We start from the raw sequence: 6,996 nt of genomic DNA, 5'->3' as shown, positions 1-6,996 counted from the left end.
TTTGCCAAGGAATCAAAATTAAATGTTTCACTGTGTATGCACACATCTTCTTACAGAAAGTGTTTCTGTAAATATATATATGAAGGTATACATACATGGATGTGTATGTATGGACACACAGAGAGTAAAATAGGAAAAGATATAACAATAGAGATATGCTACTCTGCTGTCTGCTCTTGTGGTTTCAATAACCTTTATCAGATTGGTGAGATCTAATGAACGCTACTTTCTAATAGATATTTGTTTTCAATGATAATGTAATTACTCCTCTTCTTTTTCCCCTAAGCAAATTCTTCGGGACTATTGAAAATAGAAAGATAAAACCCCAAAATCAGTCTCAGCTGCCTAGTCTAACCCATACTGGCAGATGTATAGAAATCCCTTTGACAGAGGAGGGAGAATTAGAGCTCTATTATAAGAAGGCAGCATTTGCATGAAGGAGAGTCAGCGTCCTCTTAGTCATTTCCTGGGCGCTCCTATTCAAACTATTAATGGAAGTTCTCTTTATAGATTAATGGCAAGTCTCCATCATTCAGCACCAATCAGCTATGCAGATCCCCATTCAGAACTCTGCTGGTTTCTCAGCTTGACAGCCTGAACTTTGGGTAGCATTGCTTGGCTTTTTACATGAACTTTATCAGGAGAAGATAGGTTCTGGCTCTTTCTCAGCTGTCAGTTTACACTTCCTGTGGCTTCTATTTACCACCATCTCACAATGGTACCTGAGATAATCATTACAAAGTCAGAACCCATGGTCACGCAAGTCTTTTGGCTACTCTTTCACCAGCAGATACTAAAACAAACAAACAAACAAAAAAAGGAACAGCCCCCAAACTCTTTGGAAACTCACCAATTACCTCTCCTGATACATGCCATTTGGAAAATGTCACATTAGCAGAGAATAAAGCTCATCTCATCCATAGCTTAGACTTCTGTTTGTGCTTCAGAGACAGAAGCAACATCAAACGTCTACTTTCTGAAAGAGCAGTTTGTTTCCCTAAACACAAATTTCTCTGGGCCTAGAGGATTTGAAAGCAATATTCAATAGATGATAGGTCATTTTAGTCATTTTGTTACACAAATGTAAATGACAAGATGATCTTTTTCAGTATTAAAATCACATGGGGGGAAAAAGAAAGCACAGTTCTTAAACTACGTAAGATTATCCATTCTTTAGTTATAACCAAAACTTGGCTATACGTTGAACTAAGACTCATTACTAGACACTTCCTCCTAGAGGGCAGAATCATCTGTGGGCTGACATTCACAGCTAAGCTCCAGGTAGAGACTTTTAGGTCAGCTTTTCAAAAACCTTTGCTCTTCAATAAGCAGTTAGTGAAGCAACCTCTTTGGAAAATTTTATTCCTATCAGATTTCTTTCCCTAAAGAAAGAGAATTGTGGGGTCTTATCAGAAATTTCTAATCATGTTTTCATTAATGTGGTTTGCAAGTAATAATAGGAAATATTCATTAAACATAGGGCCAAAGAGCTTTAACAAAGATAGGAGAGGCTCGCAAATGAAGGGGGAAGATAAGGGAGAAGACCTGTGAATCTTTACAGCTGAGACCAATAACAGAACAGCTGTATTTATTTATTTATTCATTCATTTATTCATTCATTCAACAAAGGGTGGGGAACAGGTATATTGGAGAGGCTGCTGGGGAGTATTTTTCTTCTTTTTTTTTTTTTTTTTTTTTTTCCTTTCTGTTTAGAAATAATGTAAAGATGAAGTTTGAGTCAGGAGATATTTCTGAAATAATAATAGCTGTCTTCTAGAAAATGTTTCCTTCTGTGCTGAGCTTTTCCTTCAGACTAAAGAGCTTAACCGTGGAAGAGGGAAGAAGCTTTCAAAAGCAGAGCTTACATGGCATCAGGATTTGTCACTGCTATTCAAGAGCAACGGGAGTTCTGGATGTTTTGTAAAGGTAATGGCTGCCAAGGCTTACTCTTATTTATTTAGAAAAAAATGAAACAAAATTCTTCCTTACATCTGAAAGAGACAGCTGATATGCTTTCATTTGATTCTTTCTTGTTAACATTTTACTTCTTATATGCCTTTAGCATGTTCAAAGGAGTTGATAGTCTTTACAGAGGGGATCCAGAAATCTTGCTGGCTCCTCCAGCTGCAAATGTCATGACTGACCATGGAGGTTCTCTGATAGAAAATTGCTTGTGTAGATTAGGTGCTGGGGAGCAGGGCATTATGCTTTCACATACTGACACCTTCTTGAGGGTGTGTCTTGAGTCCAGCTTTGATTTAGCACTTTCATACCCTCATAGGGAATCACTGATGGCTGCTCAAGCACACAAGGATGCATAAATCATTCAGATCTTTTAGCTATTTGGAGCTGTCAGTGCACCGACTGCACATCATCTGCCATTGTAACTCCTGCAGCAGCTCTCTGCTTCCTGTTGTGCTATATCTGATCTCTGGGTGACTCCCATCAGTGACAGGTAGCACTCAACTGCTAAAGGGCCCCAAAAGTTCGTCTCCTGTTGATGCAGGAAAGGAAAATACAGCAGGTTGTGCTGTATTTACTGTGTCACAGAACTGCTCTCACAACAGTAACACCATTAACTTTATCTCGCCTTGCCCTGACCTTCTCTCCTACCTAGATCCAGAAGACCATAGTTATAGTAGTGCTATAGATGCCTTTATATACCTTCTACTGCTTTCGAGGTAGGCTGTGACTTTTTCTCAAGCAAGTGGTTATCTCTTTATCTGATTTCATACCTGCCTGCATAGGACCTCAAGCCAAGGCACCACGTGAGTCTATGTTTGATAAAGAGCTCTGTAATTTGTGAAGAAGTAAGATTTTTATTGTGAGCATTAAAAGTAATAGAGCTAGGAGGACACCTTTTTTTTTCCTCCAGAGGTATGTGAAATTGAAAGCACTGTGTCTTGTGAAATGAATCTATATTAAGCATCCTTGTTTACCTTTTGCTTTGTCTAAGGGGAGGGGAGAAACAAACATAATTGTAATTGCTTTATAATCAGTTCTGAGCAAAGTCATGTATACTTGTATTAGTAAAGTAGATGTGTACTGTCCAGCATTTTGCTGAGAAGCAAAACCTGGAGAGTAAGAAATTGTGCTGTTACAGAGCAGGAGAAGATACTGGGCTCTCTGACAGCCTGTGTTTGTGTAAATGAGTTGTCTCCAGGCTTGTGTGCAGGCACAGCATATCAAGAGGACTACAAGACACATTTATTGTAAAGATAAGGGGTGTGACTTATTTCTCGCGGCTCTTGGAAGGCGTAATGTAAACAGGGCAGTGGATAGTTTAAGTGGTTGCATATGTATAATTTAATAAGGCACAGTTAAGAGCAGTTTGTTCTTGGAGTTACTATTCAATCTCTGACGTTCTGAGCAACACCTACAAGACAATGTGAGGCTACTGAAAAGTTAGCTTGTAGATGCAGGCTGTCTGCAATAAGTTACTCAGTGTTGAAAAATAAATGGAGTTTATTTTTATATTTTTCATTAACTTCTCATTTAGCACAACTTATAGCACTCCAAAAATTAAAATATGTGTTATCTATGTGTTGCTGTTAACACATTGCTAGGGTTATGTTAACACTTTGACTGATAGCTCTAAGTAGTTTCATCTGTGTTTAAACTCCTGATGGCACCCAAAGCATTCTTTTGTTTACTCTTTGCTATTTGTTCCTATGCTTATTTCTTTGGTGCAATTGGTAACGAACACTGTTAGGTTTATCACATCTTCTGGTCTTTTGAGAGAGATAACTAGATGCCGAGTTAATGTTCTGGATATTCAATTATGTTTTATTCTGTCTATTTTTCTTGGAGTTTTCACACGCTGCAGCAGATTAAACTAATGCTGCTAACAAGGATACCATCCTTTCTCCTCTCTAAAGGTAGCAACCAGGTCCTTCAGGAAGTCCTGAAACTTCTGCCATAAAAGTGAATGTTTTCCTTCCATTCTTTCCTCATATGTTTCCTTTTTACTTGTTTCTACTGAACTTTCAGATATTTCTTTGTCTCCTGTGCTTGGCATGTATGTGTTGTCAGATTCCCAGTGTTCAAAGATTTTAGCTAATAGTTTTCAAGGTTGAATGCCTAAGGCTTAGTTCCTGAATTCAACAGAGACAAGTAAATAATTAAGTTGATGGAGGTCGTCTTGCTGTTTGTTGCTATCCTCCCAAGCGGAGGTGAGAAAGTGAAACCTACTGGAGTACATCAGACCTGCCAGAGCCCTTGACCTCTTCAGCTTCATTTTAGATTCTAGGGAGATGTGACGCATGCAAACATACATGCTGTAGGCTCTTGCATATTCTATCCAGCCTTTCAATCATCACTTTTAGATTTAATATCTAAAAAAGCACATCATAGAATTGCTCAGGTTGGAAAAGACCTCAAAGATCATTGAGTCCAACCACAACCTAACCATACTGCCCTAACTCTAACAGCCCTCTGCTAAATTGTGTCCCCGAGCACCACCTCCAAATAGTTTTTAAACACATCCAGGGATGGTGACTCAACCACCTCCCTGGGGAGCCTATTCCAGTGCTTAACAACCCTTCCAGTAAAGAAGTTTTTCCTGATATCCAACCTAAACTTGCCCTGGTGCTACTTGAGGCCGTTTCCCCTTGTCCTGTCACCAGTGAGAAGAGGTCAACCCTACTCTCACTGTATGTAACTTTCAGTTATTGGAAGAGAGCAATGAGGTCTCTCAGCCTTCTCTCCTGTAGACTAAACAGCCCCAGTTCCTTCAGTCTCTCTTCATAGAGTATATTCTCCAAGCCCTTCACAAGCCTTGTTGCCCTTCTTTAGACCTGCTCCAGCACCTCCATGTCCTTTCTGTACTGAGGTGCCCAAAACTGAACACAGTACTTCAGGTGCAGCCTCACCAATGCAGAGTACAGGGGCAGGATGACTTCCCTAGTCCTGCTCATCACACCATTCCTGATACAAGCCAGGATGCCATTGGCCTTCTTGGCCACCTGGACACACTGCCAGCTCATATTCAGCCAATTGTCCATCAGTACACCAAGGTTCCTTTCCATCAGGCAGCTTTCCAGCCACTGCTCCCCAAGCTTAGGATTGTCTGGTGTTGTTATGACCAAAATGTGAGACCTGACATTTCACCCTATTGAAACTCATACAGCTAACCTTGGCCCATTGATCCAGTCTATCCAGGTCTCTCTGTAGTGCCCTTCTCCCCTCAGGCAGATCAACACTTCCTCCCAACTTGGTGTCGTCTGCGAACTTACTGAGGGTGCACTCAGTCCCCTCATCAAGATCAGTAATAAAGATGTTAAATAGAAGTGGTCCCAGTACCAAGCCCTCAGGGACACCACTCATGACCGGCTGCCAACTGGATTTAACTCCATTAACCACAACTCTTTCGGCCCAGCCATCCAGCCAGTGTTTCACCCAGCGGAGCGTATGCCCATCCAAACCATAGGCAGCCAGCTTCTCCATGAGGGTATTGTGGGGGACAGTGTCAAAGTCCTTACTGAAGTCCAGGTAGACCACATTGACAGCCTTACCTTCATCCACTAAGTGGGTCACCTTGTCATAGAATGAAACCAGGTTCATCAAACAGGATCTACCATTCTTAAACCCATGCTGACTGGGCCTGATCTACTGGTTGACCTTTAACTGGGCCGTGATGGCTCCCAAGATTATCCCTTCCATAACCTTCCCTGGCACTGAGGTGAGACTGATAGGTCTATAACTATCAGCATCATCTTTCTGGCCCTTTTTGAAGCATGTTTTCGTCTACAGTACTAGAGTGCTTTCAGAATTGGCTACAATGGGTAGAAGTTGCTGCTTATGTGGTGAATGTGAGCAACTTGGCCACTCAAATACATCAGGGCAGTGTGGACCCCAAACTTTAGCTTTGCTTTTAAAAAATACTGCTTCTGGACACGGTGAGCTGCTTATGTGAATTACTTTGTTCTCAAGCTCATGGGGACCTCATCCATTTGATCTTGTGTGACTGAGAGGCAGGCACAATGTATTCCTGTGAAAGAGGCAATTTGTTTGTATCTAGCCAGAATAATTGTCATCAAGTCTAAAGATAAATTCCTGTGAACAAGAGTACTGCATTTGTTCTGAGTACTAGAAACTGAAGCAGGAAACAGAACAGAATATTAAGCTGCTGTTCATGGGGATAAAACAGGAGATTCGGAATTGAGCATAGTGATGGATCATGAAGGAAATGCAAATGAGACATTATGTACGAAAGCAGTTTGAGCTGACGCAACCAATGTACATAAAAGACTCTACAAAGCAAAGGACCTCTTTCCAAGCGAGTGAGGCAATATCCATGTTAATAAAATAGGACTGTGAGAGTATGAACATGCTACTGAAAGCTGTTGGTTATGACTAAGAAGGAGAAACTGGCCTGGTTTTACATTCAATGAGCAACACCAGCTCTCACTGTTTGACAAGGGCAATGCAAATTAAATTTCAAGACACTAAAAGCTCTTCAAAATAGATAAAATTCATGAAATGCCTCTCTAAAGCCAGTTATGAAGAGATTTTTACGTGAAGCCACTTTATTTGGCAATAATCCAAATTATTACAAAATGTAAGTCATTTTGTAGTCACTTTGCTATTCTTGAGAGGCTCATTTTTCCCGTTTCAAAGGAAAGTTTAGTTTTGTTTTATTATTTATCATTTCAAGAAAGATATTAAGAGACTAGCCATGTAAGTAAAGTAATCCATTATGAAGATGCTGACAAGATATAGCGCGAGAGATAGCACTCAGGGTTGATTTCTCCTGGCCCAAATAACTCCTCCAGCAATTCTGCAATTTCCATGACAATGAAATATACTGTGTGAATGACTGTGATGTTATTCCACGGCTGATAAAAATATTCTGTTGCATCTTACTTTGACTTCCCCCTGGAGTTCCATGGTCATGGAAAACTTCTTTCAAAATGCATCTCAAATTATACACACTTCTTACAGGTGTACTTTGTCAATTCAAACCACTTCTCCCACCACTGTGCACATGAAGTGAAG

General features: G+C 40.4%; 1 long non-coding RNA gene across 1 annotated transcript in view; it reads left to right on the top strand.

Moving 5' to 3' along the window:
• Window positions 1–1,235: 1,235 nt before the first annotated feature.
• LOC107053736 overlaps window positions 1,236–6,996 on the top strand; it is a 60,473-nt gene continuing 54,712 nt past the window's right edge. The window contains exons 1-2 of the long non-coding RNA XR_006939783.1: window positions 1,236–1,281; window positions 1,813–2,768. This is a non-coding gene — a long non-coding RNA (uncharacterized LOC107053736). The remainder of the gene's footprint in view (window positions 1,282–1,812; window positions 2,769–6,996) is intronic.

Source organism: Gallus gallus, chromosome 6, assembly GCF_016699485.2.
Source record: "Gallus gallus isolate bGalGal1 chromosome 6, bGalGal1.mat.broiler.GRCg7b, whole genome shotgun sequence".
Taxonomy (NCBI): domain Eukaryota; kingdom Metazoa; phylum Chordata; class Aves; order Galliformes; family Phasianidae; genus Gallus; species Gallus gallus.
The sequence above is the reverse complement of the archived record's forward strand: the minus strand, read 5'-3'. Positions and strand labels throughout refer to the sequence as shown.